Source organism: Crocuta crocuta, unplaced genomic scaffold, assembly GCF_008692635.1.
Source record: "Crocuta crocuta isolate KB4526 unplaced genomic scaffold, BGI_CrCroc_1.0 scaffold56, whole genome shotgun sequence".
Taxonomy (NCBI): domain Eukaryota; kingdom Metazoa; phylum Chordata; class Mammalia; order Carnivora; family Hyaenidae; genus Crocuta; species Crocuta crocuta.
Window position 1 is genome coordinate 5,163,660 of NW_027531334.1, and position 23,717 is coordinate 5,187,376.

Below are 23,717 nucleotides of genomic sequence, written 5' to 3' on the forward strand. Positions count from 1 at the left end.
CTTAGTTTCATTGATCTTTTCTATTGTCTTCTGAGTCTTTATTTTATTCATTTCCACTCTAGTCTTTTTTCTATTTCCTTCCTTGTGCTAATGTTAAGCTCAGTTTGTTCTTCTTTTTCTATTTCCTTCAGGCAGAAGAGATAGGTTATTTACTTAGGATCTTTCTTGAACGATGAAACTTGAGCTATCGCCTTCCATTTTATAACCTCTTCTGTTGCAACACACTAGTTCTGGTATATTATGTTTGTATCTTTGTCTCAAGAAAGTTTTCCTCCTTCCTTAATCCATTGTTTGTTCAGGAAGATATTGTTTAATTTCCATGTGCTCAAAAATTTTCAGTTTTTCTCTTATTAATAATTTTAAATTTAATGCCCTGTGGTAACAAAAGATACTTGGTATGATTTCATTCTTCCTGAATTTACTAAGACTTGTTTTGTGGCCTAACATATGGTCTATTCTATTCCCAACATGTGCACTTGAGGAAATGTATATTTAGCTCCTGTTGGATAGAATGTTCTCTACATGTTTGTTTGGTTCATTTTTTCTGTTGGGTTGCTCAAATCCACTGTTTCCTTATTGATTCTCTGTCTGGATGACTATTCACAGTTGAGAGTGATGTATAAAAGAATGCAAGTCTCACTGTATTCCTGTTTATTTCTCCTTATAGCTCTGTTAGTTATTTTTAGGTGGTCTGATTGGGGTGTATAAATATTCATAATTGTTATATCTTCTTGATGGATTGACCCCTTTATCAGTATATAATGACCTTTTTTCGGTCTCTCTTACCATTTTAAGTTTAAAGTTTACTTTATATGATATAAATATAGCCTGATATAAACTTAGCTGATATAAATTGTTTTGTTATCATTGCTTAAAACTTTTTTTCATCCCTTCATTTTTAGTCTATGTGTACCTTTAAGACTAAAGGGAATTTTCTGTAGGCAGCATATTGTTGGATCTTATATTTTTAATCCATTTAGCCATTTTGATTGGATGATTTAATCTGTTTATATTTAAAGAAATTACTGGTAATAAAGACCATCACCATTTTGTTAATTTATTTCTGGTTGTTTTGTAAATCTGTTGTCTTTCTGTGTGTGTGTTTTCAAGTCTTTTAGCATTAGTATGCTTTGACTTCTTTATGGTGTTCTTTTGTTTAATTATTATGGGATTTTTACTTGTGGTTACCAAGATTTTTACATAAAATATCTTAAACTTACAACACTCTTTTTTAAACTGATAACAACTTAACTTTAATAGAATTTGTGAACTTTATACTTTTACTTCTCCTCTCACATTTTAGTTTTTTACTGTTGTAGTTTACATGGTTCTATGTTGTATAACAATAGATATGTATACTTATAATTATTTTTTGTATTCTTTTTTAAGATTTTAGAATTGGTAAGTAGATTATGTGTCACTATTACTGTACTATAGACTCTAATTACGACTGTGTAGTTACCATTATCAGTGAGATCTGTGCTACTTTTTTGTGTGTGTTTTTATGATGTTAGCGTTGTTCTACTTTCACTTAAAGAACTCTTTTCAGCATTTTTTTCTAAGGTAGGTTTGTTGGTAACAAACTCCCTCAGCTTCAATATGCTCAGAGAAGTCTTTATCCTTCATTTCTGAAGGACAGCTTTGCCAGGTATAGAATTCTTGGTTGACAATTATTTTCTTTCAATATTTTGAACATGTTATCTTATTCTCCTGACCTGAAAATTTTCTGAGAAATCCGATGACAGTCTTATGGAGGTTCCCTTGTATGTAAGATCTCTCTTTTCTCTTGCTACTCTTAAAATTCTTTTTTTGTCTTTGAATTTTGATAATTTAATCATAATATGTTTTGATATAGACATATTTTGTTTCAATTTACTTGCAGTTCAGTGAGCTTCATTAATCTGGATGTCCATTTCTTTCCCTAGGTTTAGGAAGTTTTTATTTTTTAAGTTTTTTTTAAATGTTTATTTCTTTTTGAGAGAGAGACACACACAGAGCACAAGTCGGGGAGGGACAGAGGGAGAGAGTGACACAGAATCTAAAGCAGGCTCCAGGTTCTGAGATGTCAGCACAGAGCCTGATGCAGGGCTTGAGCCCATGAAACACAAGATCATGATCTGAGCCAAAGTTGGATGCTTAACCAACTGAACTACCCAGGCACCCCATTTTCCCTAGGTTTAGGAAGTTTTAAGACATTAATCTTCCAAATATACTTTTTGTTCCTTTCTATTCTACTCCTCTTTCCGGAATTCCCATAATGTGAATATTGGTCCTTTTCGTTGTATCCTATAATTCCCATAGGCTTTCTCTACTTTTTTTTTTTTTTTCATTCTTTTTCATTTCGCTTCTCTAATGCGGTAATTTTTTGGGTCCTTTCTTCAAGGTTGGTGAGTCTTTCTTCTGCATGGTTGAGCCTACTTTGAACTCTTTCCTGAATTCTTCAGTTCAATTATTATATTTTTCAACTCTAGGATTTGTTTGTTTCCTTGATGGTTGTTATTAATTTGTCAGATTTCCTCTTCTGTTCATGCATTGTTGTCTTAATTTTGTTTCGTTTTGTGTGTGTGTGTGTGTGTGTGTGTGTGCTTTGTAGTTGACTAAACTTAGGAGAATTATTCTGAATCCTTTACCTGACAGTTTCTTTAGAGTCAGTTATTGAAGCTTTATTAGTCTCCTTTGGTGATATCATATTTACCTGATTTTTTATGAATCTTGATTCCTTATGTTGGTTTTTTTTTACATTTGAGTAATTGGGCTCCTCTTCCAGATTTTACAAGTTTGCTTTGGCAGAAACAGTTCTTCACCATTCAGATTAGTTTGGATTTTTTGGTGTGTCTGCTGATAATGTCCTAGGGCAGATTAAGCCTGCTACTTTGGTCTATATTTGGGCAAGGCAACTGTTCAAGCACTGAGGACAACAATGAAAGGATGTGCCCCTAGCAGAGAAGAGCTTGATAAGACTGCTGGCTTGGTTCTCTACCCAAGTGAGGCTATAGGATAGGCTTTGTGTTTCCCTGGATTCTTTGGTCAGGCTTACTACATGGTCAGGACTGGGTACTATATTCAGTAATAGATGGGGCTATAGATTACCTTCTCTGCCCTGGCAGAACAGTAGGACAATATCAGGGCTTGTTTAGCTCATTGCACAGGGGCTCAAATTAGGTCAGAGTGTGCACTGAATTCCCTATCATATGAGGACAACAGCCTACAGAGAAGGGAGAAGAAATGAGCTGTTTTCTGTTCAAGTACCACTGTATGTAGGGCTGTTGAATGCATTATGCAGCTTCCTGTGTGCTTTGTATATTCCCTGGTTGGACAGATAGAAGGCTATATTCATTGATAACCAGGGCTATGGATTCAATTCCCTGCCTAAACACAGTAGGAAAAGTAGCTTTAAAGCCAGTAAAGCTCTTTGTTTATGGTCTTAACTCAAGCTGACTTGCACTCCAGTTCCCTGACTAAACAGGCGAGTGACTTTGCTCTGCAAACTATTAGTTCTACTTGCCAACCTCTTAGCTCAAGCATCCTTGGACTGCTTCTAGAAGTTGTTGCCAGCCCTTCTGGTCAGATGGAGATAAAGCTACTAACCAATCAAGTGGAGTTATGTTGCAGTTCTCTTACCTGGGTGAAAGGGGGCAGGGCCACTCCAGGCTCCAAATTCCCAAATAAGCACTCTGGTTGAGAGTGGCCAGGAACTACCCTCCGCCATCGCTATGAATGAATCCTTCTGCCTGTGCATAGCATGACACTGCTCCATGCCTGGTACAGGGGTGATCAGCTCTACCCACCCACCTCTCAGTTGGGCTGCACAGCTTCTGGAAATTGTCACCAGTCCTTCTGGCCAGATGGGATTGGAGGATGCTCTCCACGGCAGTGGAGCTGTGAGTAAACCTGGTTCTAGTTCCAGCAAAATTCTTTCTTCAAGTATCTGAATTTGCAACCTGCCAAGTTCCCTGGTCAGAGTGAGCCCTGGACACGGTTCTGCAACTGAACAGAAAACTGTTGGTTGGCATTACTACACAGGCACCACAGGTATGAATTCAGCCTGCCGAGATCTGTGTGCTGGTTGATGCAAGCCCCTTTCCACCTTCTCTATCAGTCAAATTCCCAGTGTTTGAGCCCCTGCTGAGTTCCCTGCAATCCCCGTGGTGCGAGATCAGAGTAGCATTTCCAGCAAAGTTACCCACAGTGCTGGTTGTCTCCTTGGGTTCTTTTCCCACTGGAGGAACCAAAAGCTCAGGTGAGAACTCTCCATATGGTGATGCACTATCCTGGGGGAGGGACAGTGCAATCATTATGTAGCCTCTTCTCCTACCCTTCTAATGCAGTCTGTCTCGGTCTTGTAGTGCAGGGAGGTGCTTCAGTCCCACCCCCATATTCTTAGATTCTCTGTGTGTCTTATTCTTGAATAGTTGTTAGTTGTTCTTCTTGTGAAGGGGAGGAAAACCAGGACCAAACGATGTCACCATCTTGATCCACAGGCCTACTATTAGGTTTCAAGTAATTGCCCAATTCTTGCATAACACGAGCTATTAACATAGCTTATCATGTAATGCGCTAGTATTGAATTTCCATCTGAGGGGTTATTTAATAATGGCATTGAAATAAAAAATGAAATCTGTAAACCCTGAGCAATATCACTGCTTTTACATGCTCTGCAGTCTGTAATAGGCTATTAGATAAAAGATAGTAATGTATTCTGGAAGAGCAGGCCCATTGACAATGAATAAAGGGCATGGTTTTATTCTTACTTCACGAAGAATGATGTCTGTATCTTAAAAGAATTACAGCCTTCAGAAGCTGCCAGACTTATATTCTTTTGCAGCTGGCACATAGCTCTTGTTCTATGCAATAGCTTAAGAAGCAAAGCCAGACGTATTTTAGAATAGATGGTAAGATACCTAGGAACATATATATTTTGAAATGTTAAAAGTTCCAAGAATTATAAGGTAATATTATTAACATCTCCATATCTAATGGAAAACAAAAAAGAAGGAAAATATTTATTTAATAACATTTGTAAGATTTAGTACATATAAACTTTAAAAATTTATTTCCACTAATAAAACAAGTGCAATATGTTTAACCAACTATGTGTGTCTATTTCTTAGTTATTCAAACATTTAAAACTGAGACAATTTCTAATAAATACTGATGAATTCTACTGTTCTAAATGCTTGACAATAAATAGGTTAATAATTCTAAAAGGATTTGACTCTCTCTGATTTCTCTAAGATCTGCCAAGTACTCAAAGGCAGTGCAGATAGAATTTTCAACATTTCCAAAAGCCAGAATAGTTACAGCCCAAACCAAAGTCAAGCACAATCTAGCTCTGTGCTAGAGCTACTTTTACCCTAAAGCAGCAACTTTGTATAAGAGGGAATTTTAAAATGACACTTCACTTTTGTTTAAGAATCATAACATAATCTTAAGTTACTATAATGACTCTCCAGTGACTTGTAAGAATTTAAAAGTGTCACGAGCTTCCTGTTTATATTGATCATTTAAAATTCCTACCTGATGAGGAAAAAAATCATTGAACACATTTTAAAAATTTAACAAGAATTTGAAAAATTAGCAAAAGAAAAAAAAGTAAAGTGCTTTCCATGTCCTTTATCAGTACAGAAACGATTCTGAATGTGATACTCCCCTTTGATTCACAAGGATCATTTGGAATCCTATCTACTGAATTTCACTACAGCTTAGTGATGTCTTTCAGTTTATGCTATTATAGGGCAAGCTCTCTTTGACAGTTTGAAGCAGCTCAACAAAGTACTGGCAGTCCATGGTTTTAACTGGATCCGAAGAAGGAACATAGATATTAAAAGGAAAAATAACTATTTTGCTCATTTGAAGACAGATCATTGGGCTTGTCAGAACATAGTCCCTCTAGTTTGAGAACGAAATCTCATTAAAAAACCAGGAAAGGCATTATTGAAGCAACTGTTTTAAAACAAAAGAAAGGTCTCTTTTATTAAGGTGTCACATAGACTACGAAATAAGAAAACTAATTGACTGAGAAGAGAGGATGTCTGAATTTTCAAAGGAAAATTAAGCATAGGATCATGGTTTGCCCATCGATCACAGCAAAAATGTTATTTTAGCAACGTAATGGAGACAATGACCTTGTTTCCATGCAAACCCTGGAGTGAGTTACTTTATAAATTCATTCAGCTCCCTTTACAGTAACAACTACAGAAAGTTTGAAACTATATTCTGCAAGCTTCTTGAAGTTGGTTGATCTATCTTTTACATAAATATTTGTTTGGTTTGGAAATATTACATGTATTATAGATGCAAAGCCAGAACAAAAGCAGTTTTAAAGAAAGTTGGAAATGAAGATCTATTTGTTCTTTTGCAGTTTTAGCCTACAGGTGGGATATGCTAAAGTTCCTGAAATATAAGATTTGTTTCAAGTCATGGCTTATATGGAAGGTAAATAAATATCAATTTTCTTTTCCTTTTTGTTATCCACATGAAGGGTATTATCACAACTCACTGTGAAGATTCACTGCAGGTATAAAGTATCAACTTTGAAAAAAAATTATATGGCACTCATCACATGATCTAGACCATGTGTTCATAATAGAATATTTCATTCCTATTATTCAGAATGGAGGTTTTTTTTTTAATTCTATAACGAGATAGTTGTTAGAAATCACAATTGGCACAGACCTAATTCTGGGTGCTAATCCCAGCAGCAGTATCAGCATATTTTATCACACGGGAGAAAGTCAGTTTGCCTCTCTAGGTTTCTATTTCTTCATTTGCAAAAACAATGTCAGAAGAATGTTGTATCCAAAGAAGAAACCGAATTGAAAATTTCGTATTTGTTTGTTTAAGGACCTAGTGGCCAATAACCTCTCTGTACATCTATTATAGAAATAGATATGGCTGGGGGCTTTGTGTTTGGTTGTTAAAGCACAGCAGAAGCTGTTAATTTTTTATTTTGTTTTATTTTTCCCCACCTCACGCAGAAGCACTTGACAAAAGAGGAAGAACAGCGGAGTTTCCCTCTGCCCTTTGCCCTCACCATCATTCCCTAGTCTCCCCTACCAGGTTTGAGTGACTGATGCGAAGCTCCAGAATAAAAGAGAAGATGGGCAAATAAATGAGAGGTGTCCATTAAATGCTGAGAGAATCAGCTATAAGACGTGCCACTGGAGGGTCCTCTTTTGGTGGCTTCCTCCCACCGGCACTGCACTGTTAGCTCCACACTCACAAACAACTCATGCCTCACACCACGCACTTCAGAACAGCAGGAGTGAGCAGGCACAAGACACGGCTGTGCTGGATGGAAGAGCACCTCCCGGCAAACATCTGAAACAGATTACCCTGCTGGAGACTGAAGAACATGAGTGGCCTGTGATGTGTTTCCCTGGGAATGCTCGAAGTATCCGAGGAGATGTTGAAGAGGAGAGATAGGACACTAAGGTCCTGCATCAGGATACAGGGGTATAATAACCAGTGTTTTATTTTCATTTTAATGAGACCTCATTTGTACCAGAGACTAGTGAGATACAGCACAGATTGTAAAGTTATGCACAGCTGGCCATGAGGAAAGTTTGTTGTTTACCAAAACAGTGCCCCCAAAAGTGACAGGACAGAGGAATTACAGTTTTAAAGAGTGGTATAGAATGCAGGACAATTTCCTGCTCTTAAGAGTTTAGTATCTAGTGATCTTTAGAGGGAAAGGAGGCCTGGACATGATATAGAGACCTGAGCCATGGCTTTGAGTTTGAGGAACCGGTACCAGCCTCTCACTGGGCCTCCTCCCACACTGCTCCCAACCCTAGCTTACTTCTCTGTTAAATGAGGGGCCAAGCTCAAAGATGAAGATCTTTTTATCACTATAATTGTATTACCCTTTTGAACAAGACATAGTAGAAAAGAGCCTTATTAGGACAGATAGAATATAATGACCAAGAATACAAAGTCATTTACAATGAAATGTTGAAATGATCTGAAGAATAAAGTGTATTTTTAAGAGTTGAAATCAGTTTACCAGGTTGAGATCTCTTGGAGGGCAGGGATTGTGTCAAAGTCATCTTTCAATCACTGGTACCTAACACTGGTTCCTGGCACACAAAATCTACTTAAATAAATTATTTTAAAAACACAACTGGATATGGGGTACCTGAGGGACTCAGTCAATTAAGTGTCCAACTTGGGCTCACATCAGGATCACATGAGTGGAGAATTTGAGCCCTTGCATCTGGCTCTGTGCTGACAGCTCAGAGCCTGGAGCCTGCTTTGGATTCTGTGTCTCCCTCTCTCTCTGCCCCTTCCCCATGCACATTCTGTGTGTGTCTCTCTCTCAAAAGTAAATAAACACTCAATTTGTTTAAAAAATAGATAAATAAGATTAATGTGTTTCCACAATTATTCATATTCTAGTAAAGTAACTTCATTTTAAAAAATATTTATGTATTTATTTTGAGAAAGAGAAAGCAGATGCATGCATGGAGGAGGAGCAGAGAAAGAGAATCTCAAGCAGGCTCCCCACTATCACTGCAGAGCCCCACTCCGGGCTTGATCTCACAAACCCATGAGATCATGACCTGAGCCAAAATTGAGAGTCAGATGCTTAACCCACTGAGCTACCAGGCAATCCAGCAAAGTAATTTTAAAAATCCAGATCCAACAAAAGCAAACTAACATATAGTAAGTACTTACATGTTCCAGGAACTGTACTAAGTATTTTTATGTATGTTTAAGCTTTATAGTTTCCTCAGAATTTAGCTACTATTGTTAGTATCTCTGTTTGTCCGGGTTCTCCAGAGAAACAGAACCAACAGAAGATACACATATAGGAGATTTATTATAGAAATTGGCTCACATGCTTATAGAGGCCAAGAAGTCCCCACAATCTGCTGTCTATAAGCTGGAGAATCAGGAAAGCTGGTAGTGTAATTCAGTATGAGTCCGGGAGGCCTGAGAACCAGGGGAGTTGATGGTTCCCAGTCCAAGGCCACAGGAGAGGACCAGGGGGAGCCACTAGGTAAGTCCTGAAGTCTGAAAGCCAGAGAACCACGAGCTCTACTAAAGAGACATAGGGTGATGGTAGTTTTATGTGTCAACTTGACATGCTAAGGGATGCCAGAAAACTGGGAGTTTATTTTCTCCTGCCCTTAGACAGCTCAAGAATAGAGAGTAAGAATTTGCCTTTCCTTCTTCACCTTTTTGTTCCATTCTGGCAGTTTAAGGAACTGGATGATTGATGCCTCCCCACATTCCTAAGGGTGGGTCTCTTTACTCAGCCTACTAATTCAAATGCTAATTTCTTCTGAAGACCTTCTCCCAAACACACCCAGAAATAATGCCCAGCTATCTGGGCATTCCTTAGCCCAGTCAAGTTAACACATACAATTAACCATCACCTTATTTCTATTCAGTAGATGAGGCGGCTGAGGCTAAGAAAGGATTTGAAACCACATCTGAGCCTGAAGACAATAATCTTTGTATCTGACTTGTATTCCCATTCCTGGTGATAACTTTCATTTGACTTAACACATACGTCTGAATACTGAATTGAACTTACCTACTTTGGATAAATTTCCCAACCATTCTCAATTTGTAAGCATTTCCCCTCAATGTAATTCTTACAGAAAGCCCATCACTAATTGGTATAGTTTACCACATTGCAGGAAAACCCTTACTTCACACATAGTCCTATCCTTTGACAAGGAAGTACAATTAAATGAGAAAAATAAACACGGTTCCCAGCATTTACATTGCTGTCACAACTAAAAAAGGAGATTGTTTTCAGTGTCACATTAATTAATCCCAATTTCTGTGCACTGAATGAATCACCCATTCACCGGAAGGATGGTATTTCCTTAGCTGCAGTTGTAGAATAATTTACTTATAAGGAAGAGAATGGTGAAGACATTTGTTTGCCCCAATCAGCCAATGAGGAAAAAAGAAAATCAAGGTGTTTGCAGTCTAGTGATGCTTTTAAAAAGAGAACTTAGCCCTTAAAATAGGTTATTTTCTTTAAAGAATCCTTGCCTACAGATGCCATTCCTACAGCCATTCCTACAGATGCAAAATTCCTTTGGAAATAGTCTTTAAAGGCAAAGCTTTGGTAGATTGGTGAACAGAAAATTATAAATCTTTCTGCAATTATTTCACAAAGGCTTTACCCTACAGATATTTATCCTACTTTGTCATTTTTTGTCCTCCTTATTCTAAATTTTTCTCCTTATATGCAACACTGTCAGATGATTTCTCTGTTAAGCATGGTGGACTTGTGAGGGAGAGAGTTGAAAAAAGTTGATTTTCTAAAGTTCTATTGTGAGGTTGTGTTTGATGTAGATTAGCTTATCAATTCTAAGGTATACCTATATCTTCAATAAGAAGAGTTGCATAGAATTCTCCAGTGATCAGTTTAGTGTAATGAAAAATTTGCTAATATGTTAATAATCTATAATTGAATATGTTTAAGTACATCTTTTGGAATTACCAAGTTCATAACCCAGACTGTTTTTTTCCCAGATTTCTCTGGGCCACAAATTCTCCAGTTTATGTGGAGTCAAATGTTCTAAAGAACTCTTTGTTAAGATGATTAACCAGAAGTAAAGCAACTTAAAATGTATTAGCCAATAATTACTGTATATTGATCTCTAGTTAATCTGGGCTCTTTCCATTCATACCAAATGAAATGACTTGATTGGCTTAAGTAAAAAAATGATGATTAAAATATGTACAAACACCCTGAAAAAAGTCTTATATGGCAAACCTCCTTACTTACAGAGCTAGGAATTCACCTTATTCTCCTAGAGAGAATACAGAGTGGTGTAACCTTTCTGAAATGTATATCCCATGCATAAAATATCTTTAAAATAGTAACATTCCTATAGTAATATTCTCTGCTGCCAGCACGGATCCCACTTCAGATCCTCTGTCTCCCTCTCTTTCTGCCCCTTCCCTATTTGCATGCTCCCTCTCTCTCAAAAAATAAACAAACATTTAAAAAATAAAGTAAAATAAAATATGTGTTCTAAGGAAATCATCAGAGATTAAGGCAACCATTTAAACATGTGCACATTTATATCTTCAATGCAGATTATGCTTTAGGACCCTTGGTTTCATAAATCCACCAATGTTTTTGTGTGTCAATTTCACTTAGAGATTGTCCCTCATGTTTCTCAAATTCATTATATTCAGAACTTGACTGTTGATATTTCCCTTATAAATTCCTCCTTCATTAACATCTTCACCTTACTATTTGGTTCTTCATTATGTCACTTTCTCAATATAGTAAACTAGAAACTTTACTTTTACTTCTCTTATCCTCATTCCCCACATCTGATCCAAGTGCTATTATTCTTGTCTCCAAACATAGGCTCACTCTATTTCTTTCCACCTCCACTTCCACTACCCTAGTATAAGCCACCATCATTTCTGACCTGTGTTAATAAAAGAGCCTCCCCACTGGTCACTTGACTTCTACTATTGTCTTCCTCAAAGTTATTTTTGCTTACCAGCCAGAATAATCTTTCACATTTGAGAGTACTTTCCTACTTCCTACTTGAGTCTTTTTGCATTTAACATAATATGGAAAATCCAAAAAGAAAAAAAAGGAGAAGAAAAATAAGACGAAGAAGGAGAAGAAGACGAAGACGAAGACGAAGAAGAAGAAGAAGAAGAAGAAGAAGAAGAAGATGACGACAAACAAGAACAAGAAGAAAAGAAGAAGAAACAGAAGAAGGAAGGAAGGAAGGAAGGAAGGAAGGAAGGAAGGAAGGAAGGAAGGAAAAGAAAGGCCCATATAGTCCTTTCGGAACTGGTATCTGCTGGCTTCTCCAACCTCACCTGACTCCAGTCCTCACTGCCACATCTTCCTACATTTTAGCCACATTAGTCTTTTAGTTACTGGAAAGTTCTTCCTTGTCCCAGGGCCTTTGTACTTGCTGTTTCCTTTCCCTGGAATTCCTTCTCCTCTGTCTTTTCCTACTATGTTTTTTTTTCTTTTAAAATATTTACATGTATATATTTTTATTGGTTAAAATTATTAAAATTAAAAAAAATTTAAATGTTTATTTATTTTTGAGAGAAAGAGAAAGAAAGAGAGAGAGAGAAAGAGAGAGAGATTGAGTAAATGGGGAAGGGGAAGAGATAAAGGGAAATACAGAATCTGAAACAGGATCCAGGCTCTGAGCTGTTAGCACAGAGTTCTGCAGAGGCTTCAAACTCACGAACTGTGAGATCATGACCTGAACTGAGGTCAACGCTTAACCAATTGAGCCACCCAGTCACCCCATGCTTTTGCTCCCCCTTTTTTCTGGTTATTTGTTTTTTTAAATTTGTTTTGAGTTGTAAGAGTTCTTTATATATTTTTGGAAGTTAACCCTTATCAGATATCAGATATATGGTTTGGAAATGTTTTCATTTCAACATATCAACACAATGATGAACAAAACTCACACAATTATCTCAATAGATGCAGAGAAAGCATTTGAAGAGCTTCAATATCATTTCACTAAAAAAAAGTACTTATAAAGAACTTACCTCAACACAATAAGGCCATATGTGAAAAGTGCATAGTTAACATCATAATGGTGAAAACCTGAAAACTTTTTCTCTAAAATCTGGAACAAGGGAAAGATGCCTACTCTCACCACTTCTATTCAATATAGCACTAGAAGTCCTGGCCATTGCAAATGAAATAAAAGGCATCCAAATCAGAAAAGAAGAAGTAAAATTATATCTATTTGTATAGAACATAATCTTAAATGTAGAAAATCCTAGACTCCACAAAAAATAAAGAAAACCAACAACAACAAAACAACTTTTAGAACTAATAGACAAATTCAGTAAAGTTCCAGTATACAAAATTAATGCACAAAATTTAGTTGCATTTCTGGTATACCAACAATAAACCATCCAAAAAGGAAGTTAAGAAAATCATCTCATTTACAATAGCATAAAAAAGAATAAGATGCTTAAGAATAAAACTACCTAGAGTAGCAAATGACTGGAATACTGAAAACCATAAAACAATAAGGCAAGAAATTAAAGCAGACACAATTAAATGGAAAGCCACTCTGTGTTCATGGATTAGAAGAATTAATATTGTTAAAATATCCAAAGCAATCCTCAAATTCAATATAATCCCTGTCAAAATCCCAAAGACATGATTATTTATAAATCTTTTATGGATGCTCGCATTCATTTCTCTTGAGCAAATAAAGTGGAATGGCTGGGTCTTATGGGATATATATGTTTCACATTTAAGAAACTGACAAATTCTTCCAAAGTGGTATCGGGGTGCCTGGGTGGCTCAGTCGGTTGAGCGTCCCACTTTGGCTCAGGTTATGATCTCACGGTTCGTGGCCCACATCACGCTCTGTGCTGATAGCTCAGAGCCTGCAGCCTACTTTGGATTCTGCGTCTTCCTCTCTCTGCCCCTCCCCTGCTCACACTCTCTCTCTCTCAGAAATAAATAAACATTAAAAAAAAAAAGTGGCATCAGTTACATTTCCACTGTAGTGTATAAGTGTTCCAGTTCCTCCACATCCTTGCCAAAACTTGGTAGAGTCAGTCTTTTTTATTTTAAATTTTGAGCGCACTGACATTTCATTGTGGTTTTAATTTGCTCTTTCTTGTGACAATGATACTGATCATCTCTTTATGTGCTTTTTTTGTAATTTATATATCTTTTTGAAATAGTTCACATTTGTTGCTCATTCATTTTTTAATTTGGTGGTCTTATTATTTTATCATAAGATTTTTTTAATATATTATAGATATGCTGGATACAAATCTTTTGTCAGATATATGTTTGAAAAACTTTTCCCTCCATCTTTACTTTGTCATTTCATTTTTTAAAGCATCTTTTAAAAGCAAGAGTTTTAATTTTGATTAAGTTGAATTTTTAGACTTTTTATATAACTTGAAATTTTTGTTTTCTATTTGCCAAACCCAAAGTCAGTAACCTTTTCTATATGTTTTCTTCTGGACTTTTATAATTAGAGCTCATGCACTTAGGTATAAAATCCATTTTGAATTACTTTTGTGCATAGTATGAGCTCAGGATTGATGCTCATTATTTTTCTATTTTGCAATTTTTCCAGCACAACTGGTTGAAATAAATCTTCCCCATTCATTGTGCCTCACATCTATGTCAAAATTTCATGGGTCACATACATATGGTTTTATTTATGAACTTTTTATTCTACTCTATTTGTTTATATTTGCCAGTGCTCTATTTGTTTCTATTTACCAGTATGATTTTTCTGTGAAGAAACCTGGCAGACATCATTTCATAAAATGATCAAATTTAAAGTCACAAGCAATCAGTTAAACCAATATCTCATACCTTCTGATAGATTACATTGAGAAGGACAAGACATCACTTGGTAGTATTCTTGCCAAAAATTCAGAAGTCAAATATAATCTTGAGAAAATATAATAAAATCCAAATGGGCTATTGCAAACTACAAAATACCTAACGTAATAATACGAGAACTATGAAAGACAAAGACTAAAGAGCTGTTCACTTTTTTTAAAGTTAAAGATTAGAAAGAACTGAATACAATGTGTGAACCTAGGTAAAATCCTGGAGCCAAATTTCTTCTTTTGCTGTGAATGACATTATTGGGACAATGGGTGAAATTTGAATATAAGCTGTATATTAGATGATATTCCTATATCGACGTTAGTTTGTTAATTTTTATAATTGTACTGTGGTTATGTATTTCAGTGTCCTTGTTAAAAAACACATGTGCACACACACAGGAAAGGAAAAATAAGACAAATATGGTTAAATATTAACAACTGGGAAATCTGGGTATAACCAGAGTGCTTTGTAATATTGTTTATGACTTCTCTATAGGTCTGAAATTATTTCAATATATGAAGTTACAGAAAAATGTCATGATACCAAAAAATAATGAATCATAGATGAAAGGTTAATTACATACTACTTTTAGTGAAAAAAGCAAGGTTTAAAACTATATATAGTATATCAGTACATATTTCCTTAAAATGTTAGAAAGAAAAATATTAATATTTAGCTCCAAAGGATGGGGTTGTGTGTGATTATAACTTTTTGCTTTATATACTTCCATATTATCCAAATACTACAATGGATATGCATTATTTTTATCATCAGAACAAAACTGTTAAACATATTTTATAAGTAATTACATAGTTTAAGGCCAAATATCCATCTCTTGAAACTTAACATGTATTGTATTCTTTTTTCCTTTTTCCTCTGATAATTAACATGTACTTGAGCTCCACTGAAGACTGTTTTAACTCTTAAAATGACTTGCTTCTGTGACTATAGTCCAGACAGTGTCGCTTTCAATTCCTTATAATCATAATTTTGGGAAAGTAAGAATGGCTCATAAAGAGGTGTAGAAGAGTATGAGTGAAATTGATATGGGTTCAAATCTATTTACTTGCTGTGCGGTCTATCTAAGACAAATAATCTAAGTTAAAATGATATCATTAGGGAGGGCCCTAACCCAGTATTACTGGTGTCCTTATAAGAACAGGAAATTTGACCGCGGACAGGTACAGAGAGAATACATGTGAAGAGATGTAGGGAGTAGATAGCATCCGCAAGCCATAGAGGGAGGCCTGGTACAGACCCTTCCCTCTCCTGTCTCAGAATGAACCAGTCTTGTGAATACCTTAATCTCAGACTCCTTGCTTCCAGACCTGTGAGAAAATAATTTCCGTTGTTGTAAGCCACCCAGTCTATACTTTGTTATGGCAGCCCTAGCAAACTATACAAGGCAACGGGGAACATTAAACCAAATGAAATGAGTAAGACCAGTAATATTTTGTACCTGGTACAATATACACTTAATAAGTGGCATGTGTCATTATTGATTTTTACAATATAGGAGTCCTTATGATTAACTACAGATTTTTTTCCCCAAACAATTAATCTTAAAATAAAACATACTTGCATTTTTCATCAGTTCTTAAATCAGAGATTGTGACCTGAAAAATGTCTCGAAATAATAATTATATATTAAAAGTGACCTTGGAGTTAACCTAGTCTAGCTATTCCCCCTTTATTTTACTGAGAACAGAATGATTATGTAATTTTTGTCCAAGTAGAAAGCAAAACCATTTTTTATTATATAGACGCCCAGGCTTTCATTCAAGAGTTACTTTATTTTATTTTTTTAATGTTTTATTTATTTCTAGGAGAGAGAGAGACAGTGTGAGCAGGGGAGGGTCAGAGAGAGAGAGGGAGTCACAGACTGAAACAGGCTCCAGGCTCCGAGCTGGCAGTCAGCACAGAGCCCGACGCGGGGCTCGAACCCACGAACCGCGAGATCATGACCCAAGCGAAAGTCGGACGCTTAACCGACTAAGCCACCCAGGCGCCCCAAGTGTTACTTTAAAACATAATATGTCACTAATATGTTACTTACAGCTCTGTTTGTTTTATCTTACCAGATTGCTGTTTGGTGGAACAGTGGTGTTTTTTCTCTTTTCTTCTTCTGACTCTTCAAAATCAAGCTGTACTTCCCTATTTCTGTATAAAAGGGCATCCTAATTGTAAATTACTTGTATATAGGAAATATTTCTGCCTTTAGAGTAGGAAGACCATACCTATGAGACTTCTTTGGATTCTAGCAAGTTTTAGGATCAATCCATCAGGGCTGAAGTAGTTACATTTATTGATAAGGAACCTGTCTGAATCCAATTTAAAAAGCTGGGTTGAACCAGTTGGCCACATTGGAGTAGCACTGACGTAAAGGCTCAAGAGTCCAGGCAAAATCCATGGCACCCTGAAGCCATGCAGGAGGTTGGGGTTGGGGTGGTGCCCTAAATTTAGTTGAGAGACAACCAAGGTCATATCTGGGAACAATGCCATGTTGTAAGTCACAAACATGTAAGTCTCAGAAACATGTGCTTAAAAGAATCACACAGATTGGAAGATAGCCTACATATCAAGTTAAATAAGTGAGGATCTGGTCAAACTATTGACCTATTCTTTCATTATTCTGCTAGCCACTTCTAGCAATCCTGATTATTCATATAATGAAAGTAAGGACAAAGCAGAGAGAAAAACAGACATGGAAGCAGAGTATTTAGTGAACTTTTAAGGTTGTTCTAGGTTCTCCTTCTCAGTGTGGCCTCCCTTTCTAAGGTTGGGACCACTTGACCTTTATTTGCAAGATCAAGTCCACTGAAAATCAAGAACCAATTCTGAACATAAACAGGAGAAAATCTAAGAAACTTGACACTATTGCTCAGTATTTTTACTAATGTGGTTGGTCAAATCCAGATCATGAGCTATAGACCTAATAGCTGGGACTCTGCCTTGTTTTTCTTATTAACTCCTGACTTACACCCATGACTTAACTTGTACTTTGGACAAGGATTCTCTCTTGATTATAGTTAAATATGTATGTAAGTATAGTAAACATTCCCAGGTTTGGAATTCTACTTAGTTTACCAGTCCTCCAGGAATGGTGGTCTTAAAAGTCATATCTGTAACTAAGCTCTGGTTTCCTTGCTCGAGGCCTCTTGGGTCTCTGGGTTGTGCTCTGTTGTCTATCACAAGGCACCCGTCACTTCAGTTGGTATTCCCTCCAATACTGGATATTGTCTTGATATGGTACAGGTTTTATTTTAGGAGGTCTGCTGACATGCCTTCCTCTTATCACCCTCACCTGGTTCACTGTTCCAACTCTTCCAGGGCCAACCTCTGGTTCCACCATGTTTTCTATTCCCAGATGGGTGTTCCCCTGCTTTGTCAGTCGTTCGGTTTCAGATCTTGGTCAGACTATCCAAATAAATGGTGTCTTCAGCCTCCGGGTAAGCACTGAACTTGGAGGTAAAGGGAAGCTACACTAATATACCAGTGCTAGAAGAGTATTGTCTCTCTATCTTGCCCCATGACTACATCAATTATGACTACATGAACTATGCACAGAAATGATGTGTTGTTCATTTGCTGACAAGAAGAAATATTCTTGGAGGTTGTGTAAGAATAGGCTATAGATTAGATTATGCCATGGTAATAAACACCTCTGAATCTCTGTGGTTTAAAACACATAAGCAATCAAAAAAGAAATATTTCTTTTTTGCTCATTCCATAGACTTATTTGGGGCTAATAAGGAGGGATATGCTTATTGTAGTCACACTGGAATTCCGCTTTTCAGAGAAGCCACTAACTTGAATATTCCCAGCCTCTGTGACAGAAGGTATAGAGAAAATTTATTTATGCAATATTCAGCCTGTAAGTAAAACACATATACTTCTGTCTACAACTTATTGACCAGAAACTAGTTACTTGATCCCACATAACCCCAAAGAGATTGTCCCAAATACAAGGTACCAAATGCTTTGAATGCAATGAACTGGACAGTTTTGTCAAATAGCACTAATAATGCACTGTGGCCAAGCTGTTAGCACCAAGTCCTGCCTATGCCAAAGCCAAAAAGCACTAGATGGAAGAGGCAAGAAGAAAGGAAAACTAAATTCCCAGTAGTCAGAAAATGAAATATAGCAGTGAAATGCCAAAGGGGTGAGAGACAGGAAACAAGAGTTATAGACATGACAAGAATCTTTATCAACAGAAAAGAAGTGACACAGAAGATCAGCGGGAGCCACTACTAGAAGAAGGGAAAGTGTTACCATCTGCAGGAAGTGACAAGCTCAGGCCTATCCGCCTCAATAATATCCATTAGTATTTGTTTACACTTTACTAACCAGAGTTCCTAACAACTAAAATACATAGGAAGACCATCCCATTAAAAATAAAAAAAGCTAAATTATATCTACTTCACTCTGTAGATAAGTGAACACTTTCAGTGTCAAATATAAAAATGTGAAGTACTGATGTAATAAGCTTTCTGGGTAACACTGGTTTAAAGAATAGGATGGGAGAAATCTTTGGAATAATATAGATGCACTTTCCGTTCACATCAGTGGGAGGGAGGAAAGGGATATGAACTCAGGATATTGTGTAAAATCACTTTTTACCTCAGAATTAACAGATGGTCTAGAATTCAAGAGTTTAATGGATCACTGATTTCAAAGTCACCTTAGAACACCCTGGCAGGGAATTCTGAACACTGGAAATGATAATCAAACCATAATAAATCCTTATTTGATCACAGTAAGATAACAGCCATCCCATGATGGTTATGACAAGGTTTTGGAATTTTAGTGCTTGAACCTGCAGTCAGTCATACATCTCCTACCCCCTCAAAATGGTTCAAAATAAGAAATACCACAAATAACCTTTTTTCAAAAAAAAAAGATAAAAATGGATGAGGGCCAAGGAAACTCTTAGGTAACAGTAGAAAAACAACTTCAAAATATGTTTGACATGAAAAACAGGAAAGTGCAGGGCAGGGTGATGTGTATACCACCCTTTTGGATAAAAAGTGAATGAAAGCTAATATGTATTGTAACTTGTAGATGTACACAAATACTTGAAAGTATATAAAATTGTGATTACAGTGTTTGCTGACAGTGGGAGGGCACTGTGGAGGGGAACTTGGAGGTCAGCCAAAGGTACTGAAAGGAGAAAAAGTTTTTTCTAGCAAAGACACACACATGCACATGTATACACATACATATACACATACACATATATATGCTCAATACATATATGTAATTTTAGCCTCATAGATATCTTAGCTATTCAAAAAGTTGAAAAATTAGTGCTTAAAAGTGAAAGTATTACTCCTTAATTGAAAGTAAAGTAAAATAATGGTCAACAGTAAGTAATGAAACAAGCATAAGGTTGGGTGTGGGGATATTTAGACATAGTCCATTTTAAACATAGTGACTTAAAGCTCAGTAACACTGAACAAATATAGTAGTTGCCTAAGATTATTGTCAGATTTTAAGTACCTAATTGTAATGATTTACGGAGTCTCACAAAGAAGCCAAGTCAGAAATGTCAGCATGTTAGTGTATGTCAAGCTCATCACTTTCACTTTCACAAGAGTAATTTTGAAGACTTTCCAAGAATCAGAAAGGTACTTTAAAGTTTTGTAATCTCTTTTTAATTTGACCAATTCACCAGGTAGAGTCGTTTGAGAAACAGTCACTGACTGTTGAAATATATCAGCTCCTTAGTAAAAGTTATAGTTTACCTGAGCCAAGGTTTATCCGAATGAAGCCAGCATTATAAATCCTCTCTGTGGTGAATTCTTTGCTTGATACAATGTTTAAGAAAGAAGTAGAGGACAATAAAACATGCTGCAAACTTGAAAATCTGATATTTGTCACTACTTGGACTCTTTTTCTACTCATCTCAGTTGTCTCCTCAGTGCATTTGCACTGCTTTCCTTATTTAAGCAGCATGGCTTCCATAGAGTACCTCTCCTCCATGTCTTCAACAATCTAAATCTTTCCTTCAGAGCTCACACAAAATTCTACTTACTTTCCTTGTTTTCCACTATCCACCCTAACAATCTGAGGTCTTTGAAGAGCTCTGAGATAGTTGGTGGACCCAGATACTAATTATTCCATGTATGCTGTGGGCATACGTCATTGGCCAGACACCCTGAAGTCACAAGGGGGTTAGTGAGTAAGAGACAGCTTCATTCAAGAGATTGAATTCAAGTATGGAAACTACAGATCTCATCTGATCTTCAAAACTGACAGGCTGTAGAGCGTCAGCATCACATACCCATGTTTATGAGGAAAAGCTATGCTCAATACCCAGTTCTTATTAAAATGTCTAGTATATAATATGTGCTCCCTAATCTATCAATATTTGTTGAATCAAAAAATAAACACCATTAGTTTTTATGCAAAAGCCCCATGAAAGAACATATTTACTGAGCGCATTTTGTCAAAACTAAATTTACAATGGCTTCTTTTTCTGGGAAACCAGTAATAGCTGCTTCTAGCAAATCCATCACTGTGTAGACACCAAATTATAACAAGTATGAACTTATTGTGCACAAACAGTTAGAACATCATAATTAACAAGTCAGGTACGTGGGCATTATGTGTGCGTTGGTGATTTGCCTTCACTGTCTTATGCGAGATTCCTGAGTGCAAATTAGTTTATCAAGTATCTTCTCATCTAAAGTACAACCTGTCAAAGTGAGGACCTCATCTTCTCTCTCCTTGAATGCCTAATTCCACACATGTATGATTGTTGATTAAAGAAATGAGAGCTAGAGAAGAAAGGTAATAATAATATGCTATGAGATTACCCAGGATTAAATACCCTTCCATGGAAAATTTTGATCAGTCACAATAGCATCACGGGAAAATTTTCCAGCAATAATCTTTTTCTTACCAGTTCTCCAAGAATATTGACCATTCCTTGCCTTAAATTTGAAGGTGAGTAAGTAGAATTAAGAAAAAAGTATTTAAGTCAGGTTAAACCACTCTCACCTCATTGATTTTTCCAGAGTCAACTCTTGGAGACTGGTCCACTGGTGCTCTCTTGACTAGCTCCATGCTATTATCCACTTGTGGCCGTATAGTCCAACAGTTTGGCCATTTGTTACCAAGCATAATTCTACTGCAGTGATGACATTCATTGCATTCAGTCTTTACCAAGCAAGAGCTAATCTGATTTGATTCTAATCTAATAATGTTCTAAGACACAGTCACATTTTATCTAAAAGTTCAGGTGGGGACATGTTACTTCCTAATAATGTTGAATCATTACCAAATCAAATTCAAATAGCATTGTCTGATATGAGGAAAGGTCCTTTTCATTTCAATTGCTACTGAGTAAAAATTTGACAGTTGTTTTAGTTCAAACTGTTAATGCAAAAACTGTGTTTAGAGACTATGTGATCCAAATCTCTCATTTTCAAATAAGAGACTGGAGGCTTGGGGAAGTTGAATTCAGTCAGTCCATCTATGGTCCAGAAGTTAGAATAGAAGTTACACTTCCCCATTCTTTCAGTTCTACAAATACTGAGACGTGTGTGTGTGTGTGTGTGTGTGTGTGTGTTTGGTCACCGCATACTTTCTAGCTAAAAATTTAACTAATCAAATTAAATGGCACAATTGTGATTATTTAAAGAAAAAAAACATGTGAAAATATTATAATTTGCTTCTATGTACTATTTTCAGTTATACTGAAAAATCAAATGTAGGCATATTAAGTGAACAATGAAACAGAATACTTTTTGTATTTATGACAATTTTTTAATGCTATATGATTTTGATATTATTATTTCAGACAGAATTTAAGATGAGATTATGTTTAAACTTTAGTTATTAAAATATGTGTGTAATATCTACTACGGCATTAACAGAAAAGGCTGGTATCTAAGTGTTGATGGTAAAAATGTAATTGTCCTTATAACTAATTTCTGAGCCATATGTTCATTTCCAATTTCATGGTTGTGCTAATAATAGTTCTGTGTCTGTTATATTTGAGAAGCGTATCTTAGAATCATTGTTTCACTTCTTCAAGGTATGCAAGCAAGGTTTAATATAATGAAGAGATTCCTATGGCTTAGATGCAGTAGCTAAGCAGGTCTCTTATGACTGAGGACAAGGTGAGTTCAGTTGAAATTATGATTCTCCATTCTAGTTATCAATGTAACATGTCTTCTAGGCTTCAGTAGTTAGAATACTTTATAGCAGTCATTGCAAAAGAATCATTTCTTCTTTAAATGGGAGAAATATCGTAGACCCAAGATAGTTATTTCCCTTCTGGAACTGTTATTTTTAGGGGATAAATATAAATGTGCTTCTTTGATGATACACACAGGCAATTTCAAATAAAATGTGAGTTATGTGGAAAGATTGAAGAGAAAGTAGACCTTATCATGGTTTAACTAAATGAAGCTCAGTCTCTCAAATAAAGAAAAATACCACTATTAATGATCAGTGTGAACTTGAGCAGATATTCAACTTCTGCAAAATAGTATAATCCAAAGCATTACCAGTTAACAAGGAGTTTTCTATGTATACCACAATAGCTTTTGATCAGTTTATCAATTTATACACCATAATAGTTTTTTATCTCTACCTGAAGAAGGAAGAAAGTCCCTGTTGCCAGGTCTGATGTAAACCACAGAAAGTAAGATCATCTTCTATGGAGAGATGTTTGCTGACATATTAGGAGAAAAAACTCATTCTGCATAAAGTTAATTCTGACAAACAATACAAATAACTACCATCGGGAAAGTACTCAAGGAAAAGTTCCAATACAGAATAAATTTTAACTAGAGACCATTTCTTATGAAAGCAACAAAAAGGAAAGAGTTTCCACTTGCTATAATAATACAACATTAAAGAACTTTATTGTGGGTGGGGAGGTGCAAGATGGAGGCAGAGGAAGATTCTGAACTCCCCTCCTCTCACAGGTGCATTAAATATACAGCTACCTACATATGGAACAATTCCCTCTGAAACAGACCTCAAAGCTAGCTGAACAGTCCCTCCACCACAATGGGTAAAAGGGTCACATCAAGAGGAGTAGGGGAGGCAGAATCAGGGTTTCGCCAAAAATGCCACCTTTGCTGCAGTGACCTATCATCGTGTGGGGTCTCACAACATAGGAGTCTCTTCCTGAGGAGCAAGGGGTCTGTGCCTCATGGCAGGCACCCCAACACGTGGGGCCTGTGCTGGAGACAGGAGCCTCCAAAATATCTAGCTATGAAAAACAGTGGGGCTTCCATCCAGGAGACCCAAATGGCCTTGGGGAACAGAGGTACGACCATTTAGGGGCTTGTACACAGAGTCACTTGCTTCAGGGCCCAGTGCCAAAGCAGTAGTTTGAAAAGTGCCTTCACTGTTT